Source organism: Bombina bombina, chromosome 1 (genome assembly GCF_027579735.1).
Source record: "Bombina bombina isolate aBomBom1 chromosome 1, aBomBom1.pri, whole genome shotgun sequence".
Lineage (NCBI taxonomy): Eukaryota > Metazoa > Chordata > Amphibia > Anura > Bombinatoridae > Bombina > Bombina bombina.
The window spans coordinates 51347738-51369827 of record NC_069499.1 but is presented as its reverse complement, the minus strand read 5'-3'; the positions used below and the strand labels follow the sequence as shown (position 1 = coordinate 51369827).

The following is a 22090-nucleotide window of genomic DNA, read 5'->3' as shown; positions in this document are numbered from 1 at the left end:
AAGCCAAATGAATTATACTTTGTAACCAAAAAGAAAAAAAAGAGTATTAGCAGTAGCTTTCTGACCTTTATGTTTACCAGAGAAACAGACAAAGAGGGCAGAGGACTGTCGAAAATCCTTAGTCGCCTGTAAGTAGAATTTAAGAGCACGTACAACATCCAAATTGTGTAACAAACGTTCTTTAGAAGAAGGATTAAGACAGATTTATATTTCTATTAGAAACAACCTTAGTAAGAAAACTTAACTTAGTATGAAGAACCGCCTTATCGGCATGAAAAATAAGATAAAGGGAATCACACTGCAGAGCTGAGAGTTCCAAGACTCTTCGAGCAGAAGAGATAGCAACAAGTAACAAAACCTTCCAAGATAACAACTTAATGTCTATGGAATGCAATGGCTCAAACAGAGCCAGCTGTAAAACTTTAAGAACAAGGTTAAGGCTCCAAGGAAAAGCAACAGACTTCGAGACAGGCTTGATTTTGACCAAGGCCTGACAAAAAGATTGCACATCTGCCAAACGTTTATGTAGTAAAACTGATAAAGCAGAAATCTGACCCTTCAGGGTACTGACTGACAATCCCTTCTCCAGGCCTTCCTGAAGAAAAGATAAAAAAAATTCTAGGAATTCTAATTCTACTCCAAGAGTAGCCCTTGGATTCACACCAATAAAGATATTTACGCCATATCTTATGTTAAATCTTTCTAGTAACAGGCTTACGAGCCTTAATCATGGTCTCAATGACCACGCTTAGACAGAATTAAGCGTTCAATCTCCAAGCTGTCAGCTTTAGAGAATGAGATTTGGATGAAGGAAAGGACCCTGAATCAAGAGGTCCTTCCTCAGAGGTAGTCTCCAAGGTGGGAGAGATGACATCTCTACTAGGTCTGCAAACCAGATCCTGCGAGGCCATGCAGGGGCTATTAGAATCACTGAAGCCCTCTCCTGTTTGATACGAGCAATGACTCGTGGAAGGAGAGCAAACAGAGGAAACAGGTATGCCAACCTGAAAACCCAAGGAACCGCTAGAGCATCTATCAGAAAGGCCTGCGGATCTCTTGACCTTGAACCGTACATTGGAAGCTTGGTGTTCTGACGGGACGCCATCAGATCTAACTCCGGCACCCCTCATTTGAGGACTACGCTGGAAAACACCTCTGGATGGAGTTCCCACTCCCCGGGATGAAAAGTCTGTCTGCTCAGAAAATCCGCTTCCAAATGGTCTAATCCTGGAATGTGGATGGCAGAAAGACAACAATTGTGGGTCTCTGCCCACTGAAGAATCTGAGTAACCTCCTTCATGGCTAAGGAACTCAGAGTTTTTCCCTGGCGATTGATGTAAGCCACAAAGGTTATGTTGTCTGACTGGAACCTGATAAACTGGGCTGAGGAAAACTGAGGCCAAGCCAATAGAGCATTGCAAATCGCACTCAACTCGAAGATGTTGATGGGAAGAGCAGACTTCTCACGAGTCCAAAGGTCCTGAGCTTTTAACAAGTTCCAGACTGCTCCCCAGCCCAGCAAGCTGGCGTCCATGGTCACAATCACACAGGAATATCTCCGAAAGCATGTGCCCTGAGACAGATGTTCTTGAGAAATCCACCATGGGAGAGAATCCTGACTGACGACTGATCTAACTCTATTCTCTGAGATAGATCCGCATGGGCGCAATTCCATTGTCTGAGCATGCACAACTGGAGAGCTCTCAAATGGAATCTAGCAAAAGGAATGATGTCCATGGAAAACACCATCAGACCGATTACCTCCATTCATTGAGCCACTGAAGGATGAGCAGTAGCCTGAAGAGAGAAGCAAGAGGAAATTATTTTGTTTTTCCTGACCTCTGTCAGAAAAATCTTCATCAATAAACAATCTATTATGGTCCCTAAGAACACTACTCTTGTAGCAGGGGAAAGGGAGCTTTTTTCCAAATTCACAGTCCATCCGGGCGAACAAAGAAAAGACAACAATATCTCCAGAGTTTCCTTGTTGAAAAGATGGCGCCTGAACCAATATGTCGTCCAGGTAGGGTTCCACAGCAATTCCACGAGAACGGATCACTGCCAAAAGAGCCTCCAGAACCTTTGAAAAAATTCTGGGAGCCGTGGGTAGACCACATGGAAGGGCCACAAAATGGAAATGTTTGTCCAGAAAGGCAAATCTCAGGAATCTGTGATGGTCCCTGTGAATAGGAACATGAAGATACACGTCCTTTATGTCTATGGTTGTCATTAACTAAAGGAAGAATGGAGCGTATAGTCTCCATCTTGAAGGATGGAACTTTGAGAAACTTGTTTAGACACTTCAAGTCTAGAATGGGACGGAAAATTCCCTCTTTTTTGGGAACCACAAATAGGTTGGAGCAGAACCAGAGACCCTGTTCCTGCACTGGAACTATCACTCCCAGGGAGGAAAACAAAATTTATGCTTACCTGATAAATTCCTTTCTCCTGTAGTGTAGTCAGTCCACGGGTCATCCATTACTTATGGGATTATAACTCCTCCCTAACAGGAAGTGCAAGAGGATCACCTAAGCAGAGCTGCAATATAGCTCCTCCCCTCTACGTCATAACCAGTCATTCGACCGAAACCAAACGCGAAAGGAGAAACTATAGGGTGCAGTGGTGACTGGAGTTTAATTTAAAATTTAGACCTGCCATAAAAAACAGGGCGGGCCGTGGACTGACTACACTACAGGAGAAAGGAATTTATCAGGTAAGCATAAATTTTGTTTTCTCCTGTTAAGTGTAGTCAGTCCACGGGTCATCCATTACTTATGGGATACCAATACCAAAGCTAAAAGTACACGGATGACGGGAGGGACAGGCAGGATCTTTACACGGAAGGAACCACTGCCTGAAGAACCTTTCTCCCAAAAACAGCCTCAGAAGAAGCAAAAGTGTCAAATTTGTAAAATTTGGAAAAAGTGTGAAGTGAAGACCAAGTTGCAGCCTTGCAAATCTGTTCAACAGAGGCCTCATTCTTAAAGGCCCAAGTGGAAGCCACAGCTCTCGTAGAATGAGCTGTAATTCTTTCAGGAGGCTGCTGTCCAGCAGTCTCATAGGCTAAACGTATTATGCTACGAAGCCAGAAAGAGAGAGAGGTAGCAGAAGCTTTTTGACCTCTCCTCTGTCCAGAATAAACGACAAACAGGGAAGAAGTTTGGCGAAAATCTTTAGTTGCCTGTAAATAAAATTTCAGGGCACGGACTACGTCCAGATTGTGTAGAAGTCGTTCCTTCTTTGAAGAAGGGTTAGGGCACAATGATGGAACAACAATCTCTTGATTGATATTCCTGTTAGTGACTACCTTAGGTAAGAACCCAGGTTTAGTACGCAGAACTACCTTGTCTGAATGAAAAATCAGATAGGGAGAATCACAATGTAAGGCCGATAACTCAGAGACTCTTCGAGCCGAGGAAATAGCCATTAAAAACAGAACTTTCCAAGATAACAGCTTGATATCAATGGAATGAAGGGGTTCAAACGGAACACCCTGTAACACGTTAAGAACTAAGTTTAAGCTCCACGGCGGAGCAACAGTCCTAAACACAGGCTTAATCCTGGCCAAAGCCTGACAAAAAGCCTGAACGTCTGGAACTTCTGACAGACGTTTGTGTAAAAGGATGGACAGAGCTGAGATCTGTCCCTTTAAAGAACTAGCAGATAAACCCTTTTCTAAACCTTCTTGTAGAAAAGACAATATCCTAGGAATCCTAACCTTACTCCATGAGTAACTCTTGGATTCGCACCAATTTAAGTATTTACGCCATATTTTATGGTAAATTTTCCTGGTAACAGGTTTCCTAGCCTGTATTAAGGTATCAATTACTGACTCCGAAAATCCACGCTTTGATAAAATCAAGCGTTCAATCTCCATGCAGTCAGCCTCAGAGAAATTAGATTTTGATGTTTGAAAGGACCCTGAATTAGAAGGTCCTGTCTCAGAGGCAGAGACCAAGGTGGACAGGATGACATGTCCACTAGATCTGCATACCAGGTCCTGCGTGGCCACTCAGGCGCTATTAGAATCACAGATGCTCTCTCCTGTTTGATCCTGGCAATCAATCGAGGAAGCATCGGGAAGGGTGGAAACACATAAGCCATCTTGAAGGCCCAAGGTGCTGTCAGAGCATCTATCAGAACCGCTCCCGGGTCCCTGGACCTGGACCCGTAACAAGGAAGCTTGGCGTTCTGGCGAGACGCCATGAGATCCAGATCTGGTTTGCCCCAACGCCGAAGTATTTGGGCAAAGACCTCCGGATGAAGTTCCCACTCCCCCGGATGAAAAGTCTGGCGACTTAGAAAATCCGCCTCCCAGTTCTCCACGCCTGGGATGTGGATCGCTGATAGGTGGCAAGAGTGAGACTCTGCCCAGTGAATTATCTTTGAGACTTCCATCATCGCTAGGGAACTCCTTGTCCCTCCTTGATGGTTGATGTAAGCCACAGTCGTGATGTTGTCCGACTGAAACCTGATGAACCTCAGAGTTGCTAGCTGAGGCCAAGCTAGAAGGGCACTGAAAACTGCTCTTAATTCCAGAATGTTTATGGGAAGGAGACTCTCCTCCTGAGTCCATGATCCCAGAGTCTTCAGGGAATTCCAGACAGCGCCCCAACCTAGCAGGCTGGCGTCTGTTGTTACAATCGTCCAATCTGGTCTGCTGAAGGGCATCCCCTTGGACAGATGTGGCCGAGAGAGCCACCATAGAAGAGAATTTCTGGTCTCTTGATCCAGATTCAGCATAGGGGACAAATCTGAGTAATCCCCATTCCACTGACTTAGCATGCACAATTGCACAATTGCAAGCATTTAGGAGTTTTGTTAACCTGTCCTCTGTCAGGTAAATTTTCATTTCTATCGAATCTATAAGAGTCCCTAAGAAGGGAACTCTTGTGAGTGGCAATACAGAACTCTTTTCTTCGTTCACCTTCCACCCATGTGACCTTAGAAATGCCAGTACTAACTCTGTATGAGACTTGGCAGCTTGGAAACTTGACGCTTGTATCAGAATGTCGTCTAGGTACGGAGCTACCGATATTCCTCGCGGTCTTAGTACCGCCAGAAGAGAACCCAGAACCTTTGTGAAGATTCTTGGAGCAGTAGCTAACCCGAAGGGAAGAGCTACAAACTGGTAATGCCTGTCTAGGAAGGCAAACCTTAGGTACCGGTAATGATCTTTGTGAATCGGTATGTGAAGGTAGGCATCCTTTAAATCCACTGTGGTCATGTACTGACCCTTTTGGATCATGGGTAAGATTGTCCGAATAGTTTCCATTTTGAGCGATGGAACTCTTAGGAATTTGTTTAGGATCTTTAAATCCAAGATTGGTCTGAAGGTTCCTTCTTTCTTGGGAACCACAAACAGATTTGAGTAAAACCCCTGTCCGTGTTCCGACCGCGGAACCGGGTGGATCACTCCCATTAGTAAAAGATCTTGTACACAGCGTAGAAACGCCTCTTTCTTTATCTGGTTTGTTGACAACCTTGAAAGATGAAATCTCCCTTTTGGAGGAGAAGCTTTGAAGTCCAGAAGATATCCCTGAGATATGATCTCTAACGCCCAGGGATCCTGGACATCTCTTGCCCAAGCCTGGGCGAAGAGAGAAAGTCTGCCCCCCACTAGATCCGTTTCTGGATTGGGGGCCCTCACTTCATGCTGTCTTAGGGGCAGCAGCAGGTTTTCTGGCCTGCTTGCCCTTGTTCCAGGTCTGGTTAGGTTTCCAGCCCTGTCTGTAGCGCGCAACAGTTCCTTTCTGTTTTGGAGCGGAGGAAGTTGATGCTGCTCCTGCCTTGAAGTTACGAAAGGCACGAAAATTAGATTGTCTAGCCCTTGGTTTGGCTCTGTCTTGAGGCAGGGCATGGCCCTTACCTCCAGTAATGTCAGCGATAATTTCTTTCAAACCGGGCCCGAATAATGTCTGCCCCTTGAAAGGTATGTTAAGCAATTTAGATTTAGAAGTCACATCAGCTGACCAGGATTTAAGCCACAGCGCTCTGCGCGCCTGAATGGCGAATCCGGAGTTCTTAGCCGTAAGCTTAGTTAAATGTACTACAGCATCAGAAATAAATGAATTAGCTAGCTTAAGGACTCTAAGCTTGTCTGTAATCTCATCCAACGTAGCTGAGCTAATGGTCTCTTCCAGAGACTCAAACCAGAATTCCGCCGCAGCCGTGACAGGCGCAATGCATGCAAGGGGTTGCAATATAAAACCTTGTTGAACAAACATTTTCTTAAGGTAACCCTCTAACTTTTTATCCATTGGATCTGAAAAAGCACAGCTATCCTCCACCGGATAGTGGTACGCTTAGCTAAAGTAGAAACTGCTCCCTCCACCTTAGGGACCGTCTGCCATAAGTCCCGTGTGGTGGCATCTATTGGAAATATTTTTCTAAATATAGGAGGGGGTGAGAAAGGTACACCGGGTCTATCCCACTCCTTGTTAACAATTTCTGTAAGCCTTTTAGGTATAGGAAAAACGTCAGTACACGTCGGTACCGCAAAATATTTATCCAGCCTACATATTTTCTCTGGGATTGCAACCGTGTTACAATCATTCAGAGCCGCTAATACCTCCCCTAGTAACACACAGAGGTTCTCAAGCTTAAATTTAAAATGTCTGAATCCAGTTTATTTGGATCAGATCCGTCACCCAAAGAATGAAGCTCTCCGTCTTCATGTTCTGCAAATTGTGACGCAGTATCAGACATGGCCCTAGTATTATCAGCGCACTCTGTTCTCACCCCAGAGTGGTCGCCTTTACCCCTAAGTTCTGGCAATTTAGATAAAACTTCAGTCATAACATTAGCCATGTCTTGCAAAGTGATTTGTAAGGGCCGCCCTGATGTACTTGGCGCCACAATATCACGCACCTCCTGAGCGGGAGATGCAGGTACTGACACGTGAGGAGAGTTAGTCGGCATAACTTCCCCCTTGTTGTCTGGTGAAATTTTCTTGACATGTACAGATTGGCTTTTACTTAAAGTAGCATCAATGCAATTAGCACACAAATTTCTATTGGGCTCCACATTGGCCTTTGAACATATTGCACAAAGAGATTGCTCTGTGTCAGACATGTTTAAACAAACTAGCAATTAGACTAGCAAGCTTGGAAAATACTTTTCAAATAAATTTACAAGCAATATAAAAAACGTTACTGTGCCTTTAAGAAGCACACAAAACTGTCACAGTTGAAATAACAATGAACCGGATTAGTTATAGTAACCAAATTTTCACATTAAATGCATTAATTTAGCAAAGGATTGCACCCACTAGCAAATGGATGATTAACCCCTTAATACCAAAAAAACGGATAACAAATAAAAATATATACGTTTTTATCACAGTCAAAGCACAGTCTCACAGGTCTGCTGTGAGTGATTACCTCCCTCAAAACTAGTTTTGGAGACCCCTGAGCTCTGTAGAGACGTCCTGGATCATGCAGGGAGAACAAGGAAGACTTGTGACAGAATTTCTAGTGCGCAGTAAAGCGCCAAAATAGGCCCCTCCCACTCACAATACAACAGTGGGGAAGCTCAGTAAACTGATTTTATTCAAAACAAACGACAGCCATGTGGAAAAATAATGCCCATAAAGTTTTTCACCAAGTACCTCAGAGAAAAAACGATTAACATGCCAGTAAACGTTTTAAATATAAATATATGAAATGTTATTAAAAAGCCTGTTGCTAGTCGCTTTCACTGCAGAAAAGGCTATAAGTTATATGTATACAGTATTTTCTTAGTGAAGTGCCATTCCCCAGAAATACTTCAGTGCCAACATACATACATATCAGCCTGATACCAGTTGCTACTACTGCATTTAAGGCTGTACTTACATTACATCGGTATTAGCAGTATTTTCTCAGTCAATTCCATTCCTTAGAAAATAATATACTGCAACATACCTCCTTGCAGGTGAACCCTGCCCGCTGTCCCCTGTTCTGAAGTTACCTCGCTCCTCAGAATGGCCGAGAACAGCAAATGGATCTTAGTTACGTCCGCTAAGATCATACACAACTCGGGTAGATTCTTCTTCTAATGCTGCCTGAGAAAAAACAATACACTCCGGTGCTGTTTAAAATAACAAACTTTTGATTGAAGAAATAAAAACTAAGTTTAACAACCACAGTCCTCTCACACGTCCTATCTATTAGTTAGGTGCAAGAGAATGACTGGGTATGACGTAGAGGGGAGGAGCTATATAGCAGCTCTGCTTGGGTGATCCTCTTGCACTTCCTGTTAGGGAGGAGTTATAATCCCATAAGTAATGGATGACCCGTGGACTGTCTACACTTAACAGGAGAAAGATGTATACATTTCAAGAACGCCTCTCTCTTTATCTGGTCTGCAGATAATCTTGAGAGAAGGAATCAGCCACTGGGAGGAAAAGTCTTGAATTCCAATTTGTAACCCTGGGATACTATGTCCACAGTCCAGGGATCTGGGACATCTCGTATCCAGGCTTGAGAGAACTGAGAAAGTATGCCCCCCACCTGATCCAATCCCGGATCAGGGGCAAACCCTTCATGCTGATTTGGAATCAGCTGCAGGTTTCTTTGATTGTTTCCCCTTTTTCCAAGACTGATTGGGTTTCCAAGAAGACTTGGATTGTTCCTGCTTGGAAGAAGAAGAGAGGAGTGAAAATTACTCTGACGTCCTTTAGGACTATTCTTCTTATCTTGAGGTAGAAAAGACCCTTTTACACCCGTAATATCAGAGATAATTCCTGCCAAACCGGGTCCAAACAAGGAATTGCCAGAAGCTTGACTTTAGAGGAAAAGTCCGCAGACCAGGATTTCAAACCATAACGCCCTGCGGGCTAGGACAGAGAAACTAGAAGTTTTAGCTCCTAGTCTAACAACCTGTAAAATGGCATCTGCAATAAAGGATATCCTATCTTGAATTTCATCCATAGAAGTCTCTACTTGAAGAGAATCAGACAAAGCGTTGAACCAATAAGATGCCGCACTAGTCACGGTGGAAATACACACCGCAGGATGCCATTGGAGACCTTGATGAACATAAATCTTTTTCAAATAAGCCTCAAGCTTCTTATCCATTGGATCCTTTAAAGAGCAGCTATCCTCAATAGGAATAGTGGTTCTCTTAGCCAGAGTGGAAATGGCCCCTTCAACTTTGGGTACAGTATACCAAGGGTCTTTAATGAAGTCCTCAACAGGGAAACCTTTTCTTACAAATGGGAGACGGGGAAAAAAAAAAAAAGACACCCCTGTTTTCTTCCATTCCTGTGATATAACCTCCCTAGCAAGGTCCGGCACAGGAAAAACCTCCGAAGTGGAAGGTTCATCAAAGAAACTATTAAGTTTACTAGATTTCTTAGGAGTGACAACGACAGGAGTATCAGAGTCCTCTAAAGTAACTAAAACCTCCTTTAACAATACACAAAGGTGTTCAAGCTTAACTCTGAAGGATACCACCTTAGTCTCAGAAGAAGGAATTATACTGTCCGAATGAGATTTCCTCCTCAGAAAGTTCCGATATATCTTCCTCATCAGACTCATCAGAAAGGGCAACTTGGGAAGCAGAACTGAGGACAGGCACCTTACTTTTTGAATTTCTATATTTCCTATTGTGTTTTCCCTGTAATCTGGGAATGGCAGCTAATGCCGCAGATACCTCTGAAGATACGTGGGCAGCAATTTCTGCTTTTAAAAAAATAATAGGCATGAATTCATAAGAGCAGGCTCTTGCTCCATATCAAACATGTTGTGAAACAGTAAATAAACTTGGAAAAATTAAGTTTTAAAGATTTTAATATTCAATTAAAATGAGCTAAGGAAAAAAATACACTCAATTTTATCCCAAATTAGGATCGATCCCCAGCTAAAATTATGTGAGAAAAGTTAAGAAAAAACATTTGATAAACATCAAATAAACTTCTAAAAATACCCCTCAGGCAACCCCACACCTCAATTACTGAGGTGCTTTACCGCTACCAGATATGGAGAAAAACAACTTTTCACAGAAACGTTAAGAAGTAAAGCCAGTCATGTGACCGCAACTGCCGAGCTCAAATTAATGCTGCGACAAAGAGAGGCACTAAAAATAGCTTCCTGGTAACATCAAGTACTTTAAAATGTTGCATCGTTTTATTTTAAAGCAAAGGGAAAATGAATAAGCTGCTTAAATAAAAAAGTCAGCCTTACTTTCAGTTTAAACTTCAATTGTTTTATCAAGCAAATATGTGTCAGAAAATAAAGCCTAATAAAAACAATTTTACCCTTTCTTTTTAAAAGAGTTTAAATGTTAGTCTCACACATGCTACCTACGTGCCTGCTTCATGCCCCAGTGTAACTCATACAACAAGATTATCTATGTCCCAATAAAAAAGCAGTGTCTTTAATTTGCTAAGTTCATGGTCTCCCCAACTGGAAGAAAAAGCACTTACCTGCTCCTCTGTCCGGCATGTAGACAGTTACAAGGTATGAGAAGACACAGTTCTTCACAGAGACCTTTGAAAAAGAAAGAACAGAGTAGCCAACTCTGACTTTCTAAACTAGGGCAGCAATTGTTAGGAAAACTCAGTAAGTACCTCGTTACAAGTTCCTAACTGCTTTAAAGCCACCACTAACCAACTGCAAGGAATGACGTGGAATACGGCTATACCACAAAAATTTATTTCTTTTACGATATGATGAGTCCACAGATCTCATCCTTAATTATGGGATATCGCCTCCTGGTCAGCAGGACGAGGCAAAGAGCTCCACAGCAGAGCTGTATATATAGCTCCTCCCTTCCCTCCCACTCCAGTCATTCGACCGAAGTTAGGAAGAGAAAGGAAAAGCCAAAGAGTAGAGGTGACTAAAGTTTAACAATAATAAAGACATGTCTTAGAAATGACAGGGTGGGCCCTGGACTCATCATATCATAAAAGAAATACATTTATCAGGTAAGCATAAATTTGATTTTCTTTTACAAGATATGACAAGTCAACGGATTTCATCCTTACTTATGGGATACAATACCAAAGCTATAGGACATGGATGAAAGGGAGGGACAAGACAGGAACCTAAACGGAAAGCACCACTGCTTGAAGAACCTTTCTCCCAAGAACAGCCTCAGACGAAGCAAAAGTATCAAATTTGGAAAATTTGGAAAAAGTGTGAAGAGACGATCAAGTTGCAGCTTTGCAAATATGTTCAACAGAAGCATCATTTTTAAATGCCCATGAGGAAGCCACAGCTCTAGTAGAATGGGCCGTAATTCATTCTGGAGGCTGCTGTCACAGATGATACTCCTCAGCCAAAGAGAAAGAGAGGTAGCTGTAGCTTTCTGACCTCTACGCTTCCCAACAAAAACAACAAATAATGAAGATGTTTGACGAAAATCCTTAGTCGCCTGCAAGTAGAACTTCAAGGCATGGACTACGTCCAAATTATGTAACAGACGCTCCTTCTTAGAAGAAGGGTTAGGACACAAGGAAGGAACAACAATTTCCTGATTAATATTTTTGTTAGAAACAACCTTAGGAAGAAAACCAGGTTTGGTATGTAACACCACCGTATCAGTATGGAAAATAAGATAAGGAGAATCACATTGTAATGCTGAAAGCTCAGAAACTCTGGGAGCAGAAGAAATAGCAAACAAAAATAAAACTCTCCGAGATAATAACTTAATATCTATGGAATGCATAGGTTCAAACGGAACCACTTGAAGAACATTAAGAACTAAATTCAAACTCCAAGGAGGAGCAATTGGTCTAAACACAGGCCGGATCCTAGTCAGGGCCTGACAAAAAGATTGAACATCTGGAACATCTGCCAGACGTTTGTGTAGCAAAATAGACAAAGCAGAAATCTGTCCCTTTAAGGAACTTGCTGACAACCCTTTCTCCAATCCTTCTTGGAGAAAAGAGAAAGTCCTGGGAATCCTAACCCTACTCCATGAGTAGCCCTTGGATTCACACTAATCAAGATATTTACACCATATCTTATGGTAAATTTTTCTAGTAACAGGCTTGCGCGCCTGAATCACGGTATCAATGACCACATCAGAGAACCCTAGCTTAGATAAAATCAAGCGTTCAATCTCCAAACATTCCGCTGCAGAGAAATTAGATTTGGATGATGGAAGGGTCCCCGAATGAGAAGGTCCTGCCTTAATGGAAGCTTCCACGGCGGCAGAGAGGACATGTCCACCAGATCGGCATACCAAGTCCTGCGAGGCCACGCAGGAGCGATTAGAATTACCGAAGCCCTCTCCTGTTTGATCCGTGCAATCACCTGGGGAAGGAGAGCAAGCGGTGGAAACACATAAGTTAGGTTGAACGACCAAGGCATCTATCAGTGCGACCTGAGGATCCCTGGACCTGGATCCGTATCTTGGGAGTTTGGCATTCTGACGAGATGCCATCAGATCCAATTCCGGTCTGCCCCACCTGAGAATCAGGGTGGCAAAGACCTCCGGATGGAGTTCCCATTCCCCCGGAGGAAACGTCTGTCTGCTCAAAAAATCCGCCACTCAGATGTCCACTCCTGTGATGTAGATTGTCGACAGACAACAAGAGTGAGCCTCCGCCCACCGATTATCTTGGATACTTCTGTCATCGCTAAGGAACTCCTTGTTCCTCCCTGATGATTGATGTAAGCCACAGTCGTGATGTTGTCCGACTGAAATCAGATGAATTTGGCCAAAGCCAATTGAGGCCAAGCCTGAAGAGCATTAAATATTGCCCTCAACTCCAGAATATTGATTGGAAGTAGAAACTCTGACCGAGTCCACACACCCTGAGTCTTCAGGGAATTCCAGACTGCACCCCATCCTAGTAGACTGGCGTCCGTTGTCATTATCACCCATGAGGGTCTGTGGAAGCACGTCTTGTGGGACAGATGATCCTGTGACAACCACCAAAGAAGAGAGTCTCTTGTCTCCTGATCCAGATCTATCTGAGGAGACAAATTTGCATAATCTCCATTACACTGTCTGAGCATGCTCAGTTGTAGAGGACTGATTGGAAATTGAGCAAATGGAATAATGTCCATTGCCGCCACCATCAATCCGATTACCTCCATGCACTGAGCCACTGATGGTCGAGGATTGGACTGAAGGGATCGGCATGTATTAAGAATCTTCAACTTTCTGACCTCCGTCAAGAAGATTTTCATGGATATAGAATCTATTAGAGTTCCTAGGAAAGGAACCCTTGTCTGTGGAATTAGTGAACTTTTTTTCTAGATTCCCCTTCCACCCATGAGTCCTTATAAAGGATAGTACCATGTCGGTATGAGACTTTGTCAGTTGATAAGACGACGCCTGAATCAGAATATCGTCCAGATAAGGCACCACTGCAATGCCCCGCGGTCTGAGAACCGCTAGCAGAGACCATAGAACCTTCGTGAAGATCCTGGGTGCCGTGGCCAGATCGAAAGGAAGAGCCACAAATTGAAAATGTTTGCCCAGGAAGGCAAACCTTAGGAACTGGTAATGATCTCTGTGGATAGGAATTTGAAGATATGCATCCTTTAAATCCACGGTAGTCGTATATTGACCCTCCTGGATCAATGGAAGATTTGTCCGAATAGTCTCCATCTTGAAGGATGGAACTCTGAGAAACTTGTTTAGACTCTTGAGATCTAAAATGGGTCGGAAAGTTCCCTCATTTTTGGGAAACACGAAAAGATTTGAGTAAAAACCCCTGCCCCTGTTCCTGTATTGGGACGGGACAAATTACTCCCATGGTGGAGAGGTCTTCTACACAACGTAAGAACGCCTCTCTTTTTATCTGGTCTAAAGACAATCGTGAAAGAAGAAAACTTCCCCTTGGGAAGTAATTTTTGAACTCCAACCCTTGAGACACGATTTCTAGTGTCCAGGGATCCTGAACGTCTCTTATCCAAGCCTGGACAAAGAAAAAAAGTCTGCCCCCTACTAGATCCAGTCCCGAATCGGTGGCTGCCCCTTCATGCTGTCTTGGTAAAAGTAGCAGCGGACTTCTTGGGTTATTTACTCTTGTTCCAAGCCTGGTTGGATCTCCAGGTGGACTTGGCTGGAATATGGCCCTTTGTAAACAGACCCCCAACAGCAATTGTCAAAAGGCAAAAATAAATTTGAACATAGGAAACGATTTTCCTCGAATTCGGAAAATTAACTCTGTGCTTCAGTGCGTTTGTTAAAATGTATTTAATATAATGCACTCAGAATAGGATGGTACTGTCTCTTTAATTCTGAAGAAACTCATCCTTGAGAAAGTTTGTACCATCCCATACAAAGGAAGATTAAAACCAAACAAAAACAGCCACAATTTTTATAAAATCAGTGTAACTAACACACTGTTTGCCTGACCTCACCGGGGATCAAACCTGCAACCCTCAAGTTGCTACAGAGCTCAGTCACAGTGCATTAGCATACTGAGCTATTTGTCCAGCTCTATATTAACAAAAATCCCCTTTTTTTTTTTTAAACTTTAAAAAAAAAAAAAGAACATGTTATCTCTGATGTGAAGAAACAAACCAGTAACAACATAGATATTGTTACAACAATACATTGTTATGTATATGAAAAACCCAGGTTTGCAAGGAACCGCAGAGCCTTTCCTGTGGTTCATAAATTAAATTGTGCAATACATGTAAAACATTTGTGGCATGGGTTGTGCAATAAAGTCTACACATAATAAATGTCCTTGTACCATCCTATGTCATAAAGGATGAAGTAATAAATAAAGAGCCTTAAGTCTTTTAATAAAGTTTACACAGTAAAACGGTTATTGTTTGTATCAGCGTCAGAAAATATCCAATTAGCATGGTAAACTCGCTGGAAGTAGACGTTGCAATGCCCATTAAAGCAATCACGTCATGTGCCCCTAATTCCAGAATAAAAATGCAAGGAACCGCAGAGCACCGCATGTAGGCCAGAAGAAAAATCTTTATTTTAAGTGTGCACTTGTTTTGAAATACAAAGCAGACCTTCAAATAAAAAGAGAACCCCACCAAAAAAACAGTTCTGACACTTAAAAGCTGAAACAGAACGTTATCTGTTACTATCTTTTTAAAAATGAAGAGAAAAAATATTTTAAATGTCTTGCAACACCATTGTCAGAGAAACTACGCGCATCTCAGGTGATCTTGCTGAGATGAGCCCTCACTTCATGTACAGATTATAATGCTAACGACATGTTCGTAGCAAACTGACTTAAGGAAAAGAAATATGTGTATAAGGAGCCTTGTAACGTGACGACCATCCCACGTCACAGATGCTGTCAACGGTATTGGGGCTTTGTTTAAAAAAATATATATCACTAAGCGCAAATAATCCGCCCCATCTTGTGCGCTTTATATCTTTTACTCTGCGCAACAAGTATACAGCACCCCGTGCAGGGGAAGAAAAAGGCGCGCCATAACAGAATCATGTAAAGTACCGCCCATCGTGGGCGTGATCAATACCATTAAAAATACTACGCCATAGTTACGCTCGTAACAGAGCGATATGAGCCTTTATAACTATATGCCCTGTGTGGACAGATTATAGTAAACTCCCGGTCGGCTTGAGTATAAAACACCGCCGGGAGAACATGCCCCATGCTTGATTAAAACAAGCTCATAACATAAAGCACACATTTATGCCAAACATTAGCTATGCAACAGGCACAATACAGCAAACTTCCGGTCGGCTTGTCTTAGTATAAATACCCGGGAGAACATGCCCCATGTTGAAATAAAATGAGCCCAAAACAATATGACACCAAACCCTGACAAACAGTCGCTGTAATCAGACAAAATATAGCTAACTTCCGGTCGGTTTGTATAAATAACCGCCGGGAGAACAAGCCCCATATTTACTTACAACAACAATTTACAAGTAGTTGCCATGCAAGAGGGTTGTCAAATAAGGTGTGTGTATATATATATATATATATATATATATATATATATATATATATATATATATATATACACACTGTCTGTATACTCTCCTAAGAGAAATAAGAGGATGCATACCTGCAAAGAGCCAATATAATATGCAAAGGGCTGCTCAATCATAACATGAGAGGCCAAATCCTTCTGAGGTCTTATTTTCTATTTTCTAATCCCAGAAAACAAAAATGGCACTTACCTCACAAGCTGCCGACAGTAAAGGCAGCACTTAGGCGTGTGAAATCCCACTGCTCACATGGACCTGAAGGATACAAGAAAAATACTAAGCAAAAGACTCTCAGAATTTTCCTCAGATAGGGCAGCAACAGTATATGGGAGGCACAGTGAGAATTATGTTCCACAAGTTCACATTGCTTTGAAGCCACCAAATGCTTCTCTTTTTGCACTGAAGAGACTGATTTGGTCTAGGCTAAACCCCAGAACAAAGTAGCACTCTTTGGCACTACTTTAAAATATAATAAACACTTGATTGAAGAATCTATAATTAACACCTCACTTTACCTCTTCCTATCACTAACACAGGCAAAGAGAATGACTGGGGTGGGAGGGAAGGGAGGAGAGATAGATAGATAGATATATATATATATCTATCTGCTGTGGAGCTCTTTGCCTCCTCCTGCTGACCAGGAGGCGATATCCCATAAGTAAGGATGAAATCCGTGGACTCGTCATATCTTGTAAAAGAAAATTGTTTTTCCTTAATGTGTTTCTAATTACTTTTTTTACCAGCTGCAGGGTACAAAATGTATGAGATTTGCTTTTTTAAGGCTTATTTGTGAATATGAATTAGCCGATTTTGTGTTTTGAAGCCACAACCTAATAAAATGGGTTGAGCTTGTAGGTATAATCAGATCTCATTACTTTATCACATTGTGTAAATAACAGAATTTATGCTTACCTGATAAATTACTTTCTCCAACGGTGTGTCCGGTCCACGGCGTCATCCTTACTTGTGGGATATTCTCTTCCCCAACAGGAAATGGCAAAGAGCCCAGCAAAGCTGGTCATATGATCCCTCCTAGGCTCCGCCTACCCCAGTCATTCGACCGACGTACAGGAGGAAATATGCATAGGAGAAACCATATGATACCGTGATTAAAAAAACCAGGGCGGGCCGTGGACCGGACACACCGTTGGAGAAAGTAATTTATCAGGTAAGCATAAATTCTGTTTTCTCCAACATAGGTGTGTCCGGTCCACGGCGTCATCCTTACTTGTGGGAACCAATACCAAAGCTTTAGGACACGGATGAAGGGAGGGAGCAAATCACGTCACCTAAATGGAAGGCACCACGGCTTGCAAAACCTTTCTCCCAAAAATAGCCTCTGAAGAAGCAAAAGTATCAAATTTGTAAAATTTGGCAAAAGTGTGCAGTGAAGACCAAGTCGCTGCCTTACATATCTGGTCAACAGAAGCCTCGTTCTTGAAGGCCCATGTGGAAGCCACAGCCCTAGTGGAGTGAGCTGTGATTCTTTCAGGAGGCTGCCGTCCGGCAGTCTCATAAGCCAAACGGATAATGCTTTTAAGCCAAAAAGAAAGAGAGGTAGAAGTTGCTTTTTGACCTCTCCTTTTACCAGAATAAACAACAAACAAAGAAGAAGTTTGTCTGAAATCTTTAGTAGCCTCTAAATAGAATTTTAGAGCACGGACTACGTCCAAATTGTGTAACAAACGTTCCTTCTTTGAAACTGGATTCGGGCACAAAGAAGGTACAACTATCTCCTGGTTAATATTCTTGTTGGAAACAACTTTCGGAAGAAAACCAGGCTTAGTACGCAAAACCACCTTATCTGCATGGAACACCAGATAGGGCGGAGAACACTGCAGAGCAGATAACTCTGAAACTCTTCTAGCAGAAGAAATTGCAACCAAAAACAAAACTTTCCAAGATAATAACTTAATATCTACGGAATGTAAGGGTTCAAACGGAACCCCTTGAAGAACTGAAAGAACTAGATTGAGACTCCAGGGAGGAGTTAAAGGTCTGTAAACAGGCTTGATTCTAACCAGAGCCTGAACAAACGCCTGAACGTCTGGCACAGCTGCCAGCCTTTTGTGAAGTAAAACAGATAACGCAGAAATCTGTCCCTTCAGAGAACTTGCAGATAATCCCTTCTCCAAACCCTCTTGTAGAAAGGATAAAATCCTAGGAATTTTTATCTTGTTCCATGGGAATCCTTTAGATTCACACCAATAGATATATTTTTTCCATATCTTATGATAAATTTTTCTAGTTACAGGCTTTCTAGCCTGAATAAGAGTATCTATTACAGAATCTGAAAACCCACGCTTTGATAAAATCAAGCGTTCAATCTCCAAGCAGTCAGTTGGAGAGAAACCAGATTCGGATGTTCGAATGGACCTTGAACAAGAAGGTCCTGTCTCAAAGGTAGCTTCCATGGTGGAGCCGATGACATATTCACCAGGTCTGCATACCAAGTCCTGCGTGGCCACGCAGGAGCTATCAAGATCACCAAAGCCCTCTCCTGGTTGATCCTGGCTACCAGCCTGGGAATGAGAGGAAACGGTGGGAAAACATAAGCTAGGTTGAAGGTCCAAGGTGCTACTAGTGCATCTACTAGAGTCGCCTTGGGATCCCTGGATCTGGACCCGTAACAAGGAACCTTGAAGTTCTGGCGAGACGCCATCAGATCCATGTCTGGAATGCCCCATAATTGAGTTATTTGGGCAAAGAGTTCCGGGTGGAGTTCCCACTCCCCCGGATGGAATGTCTGACGACTCAGAAAATCCGCTTCCCAATTTTCCACTCCTGGGATGTGGATTGCAGACAAGTGGCAGGAGTGATCCTCCGCCCATTGAATTATCTTGGTCACTTCCTCCATCGCCAGGGAACTCCTTGTTCCCCCCTGATGGTTGATATAAGCAACTGTCGTCATGTTGTCCGATTGAAACCTTATGAATTTGGCCTTTGCTAGATGAGGCCAAGCTTTGAGAGCATTGAATATCGCTCTCAGTTCCAGAATGTTTATCGGGAGAAGAGATTCTTCCCGAGACCATAGACCCTGAGCTTTCAGGGGTTCCCAGACCGCGCCCCAGCCCACCAGACTGGCGTCGGTCGTGACAATGACCCACTCTGGTCTGCGGAAGCTCATTCCCTGTGACAGATTGTCCAGGATTAGCCACCAACGGAGTGAATCTCTGGTCCTTTGATCTACTTGAATCGTCGGAGACAAGTCTGTATAATCCCCATTCCACTGTCTGAGCATGCACAGTTGTAATGGTCTTAGATGAATTCGTGCAAAAGGAACTATGTCCATTGCTGCAACCATCAATCCTATCACTTCCATGCACTGCGCTATGGAAGGACGAAGAACAGAAGGAAGAACTTGACAAGAGCTTAGAAGTTTTGATTTTCTGACCTCTGTCAGAAAAATTCTCATTTCTAAGGAGTCTATTATTGTTCCCAAGAAGGGAACTCTTGTTGACGGGGAAAGAGAACTTTTTTCTATGTTTACTTTCCATCCGTGAGATCTGAGAAAGGCTAGGACGATGTCCGTATGAGCCTTTGCTTTTGACAGAGACGACGCTTGAATCAGGATGTCGTCCAAGTACGGTACTACTGCAATGCCCCTTGGTCTTAGAACCGCTAGAAGGGACCCTAGTACCTTTGTGAAAATTCTCGGAGCAGTGGGTAACCCGAATGGAAGTGCCACAAACTGGTAATGCTTGTCCAGAAAAGCGAACCTTAGGAACTGATGATGTTCCTTGTGGATAGGAATATGGAGGTACGCATCCTTTAAATCCACCGTGGTCATGAATTGACCTTCCTGGATGGTAGGAAGGATCGTTCGAATGGTTTCCATTTTGAACGATGGAACCCTGAGAAATTTGTTTAGGATCTTGAGATCTAGAATTGGTCTGAACGTTCCCTCTTTTTTGGGAACTATGAACAGGTTGGAGTAAAACCCCATCCCTTGTTCTCTTATTGGAACTGGATGAATTACTCCCATCCTTAACAGGTCTTCTACACAATGTAAGAATGCCTGTCTTTTTATTTGGTTTGAAGATAATTGAGACCTGTGGAATCTTCCCCTTGGGGGTAGTTCCTTGAATTCCAGGAGATAACCTTGAGAAACTATTTCTAGTGCCCAAGGATCCTGAACATCTCTTGCCCAGGCCTGAGCAAAGAGAGAAGGTCTGCCCCCCACCAGATCCGGTCCCGGATCGGGGGCCATCCCTTCATGCTGTTTTGGTAGCAGCGGCAGGCTTCTTGGCCTGCTTACCCTTGTTCCAGCCTTGCATCGGTCTCCAGGCTGGTTTGGGTTGAGAAGTATTACCCTCTTGCTTAGAGGATGTAGAAGTAGAGGCTGGTCCGTTTCTGCGAAAGGGACGAAAATTAGGCTTATTTCTAGCCTTAAAAGACCTATCCTGAGGAAGGGCGTGGCCCTTTCCTCCGGTGATGTCTGAAATAATCTCTTTCAAATCAGGCCCAAACAGTGTTTTGCCCTTGAAAGGGATGTTAAGCAATTTTGTCTTGGAAGACACATCCGCTGACCAAGACTTCAGCCAGAGCGCTCTGCGCGCCACGATAGCAAACCCTGAATTTTTCGCCGCTAATCTCGCTAATTGCAAAGCGGCATCTAGAATAAAAGAGTTAGCCAATTTAAGTGCATGAACTCTGTCCATAACCTCCTCATACGAAGATTCTTTATCGAGCGACTTTTCTAGTTCTTCGAACCAGAAACACGCTGCCGTAGTGACAGGAACAATGCATGAAATTGGTTGAAGAAGGTAACCTTGCTGAACAAACATTTTTTTAAGCAAACCCTCTAATTTTTTATCCATAGGATCTTTAAAAGCACAACTATCTTCTATGGGAATAGTAGTGCGTTTGTTTAGAGTAGAGACCGCCCCCTCGACCTTAGGGACTGTCTGCCATAAGTCCTTTCTGGGGTCGACTATAGGAAATAATTTCTTAAATATAGGGGGAGGCACAAAAGGTATGCCGGGCCTTTCCCATTCCTTGTTTACTATATCCGCCACCCGCTTGGGTATAGGAAAAACATCGGGGGGCACCGGAACCTCTAGGAACTTGTCCATCTTACATAATTTCTCTGGAATGACCAAATTGTCACAATCATCCAGAGTAGATAATACCTCCTTAAGCAGTGCGCGGAGATGTTCTAATTTAAATTTAAATGTTACAACATCAGGTTCAGCTTGTTGAGAAATTTTCCCTGAATCTGAAATTTCTCCCTCAGACAAAACCTCCCTCCTGGCCCCTTCAGATTGGTGTGAGGGTATGTCAGAAGCGTTATCATCAGCGTCCTCTTGCTCTTCAGTGTTTAAAACAGAGCAATCGCACTTTCTTTGATAAGTAGGCATTTTAGATAAAATATTTGCAATAGAATTATCCATAACAGCCGTTAATTGTTGCATAGTAATAAGTATTGGCGCACTAGATGTACTAGGGGCCTCTTGTGTGGGCAAAACTGGTGTAGACACAGAAGGGGGTGATGCAGTACCATGCTTACTCCCCTCATCTGAAGAATCATCTTGGGCACTATTATTATCTGTGGCATCATTGTCCCTACTTTGTTTGGACACCATGTCACAATTATCACATATATTTAAATGGGGAGACACATTGGCTTTCATACATATAGAACATCGTTTATCTGATGGTTCAGACATGTTAAACAGGCTTAAACTTGTCAACAAAGCACAAAAAACATTTTAAAATAAAACCGTTACTGTCACTTTAAATTTTAAACAGAACACACTTTATTACTGAATTTTTCGAAAAAGTATGAAGCAATTGTTCAAATTCACCAAAATTTCACCACAGTGTCTTAAAGCCTTAAAAGTATTGCACACCAAATTTGAAAGCTTTAACCCTTAAAATAACGGAACCGGAGCCGTTTTTACATTTAACCCCTATAAAGTCCCAGGAATCTGCTTTGCTGAGACCCAACCAAGCCCAGAGGGGAATACGATACCAAATGACGCCTTCTATAAGCTTTTTCAGTGGATCTTAGCTCCTCACACATGCATCTGCATGCCTTGCCTTCCAAAAACAACTGCGCATTAGTGGCGCGAAAATGAGGCTCTGCCTATGACTAGAGAAGGCCCCCATCTGAAAAAGGTGTCCATACAGTGCCTGCCGTTTTTTAACAACAATCCCCAAGATTATAATAACTATAAAGCGCTATAATCTGTCAAATATGCTTAGCAAGTAA

At 42.8% G+C, this 22090-nt stretch overlaps 1 protein-coding gene across 1 annotated transcript in view; it reads right to left on the bottom strand.

Moving 5' to 3' along the window:
* The window catches only part of CEP128 (centrosomal protein 128), a 667652-nt gene that overhangs the window by 576084 nt on the left and 69478 nt on the right, over positions 1-22090 (bottom strand). The gene's annotated exons all lie outside the window — the stretch shown is intronic.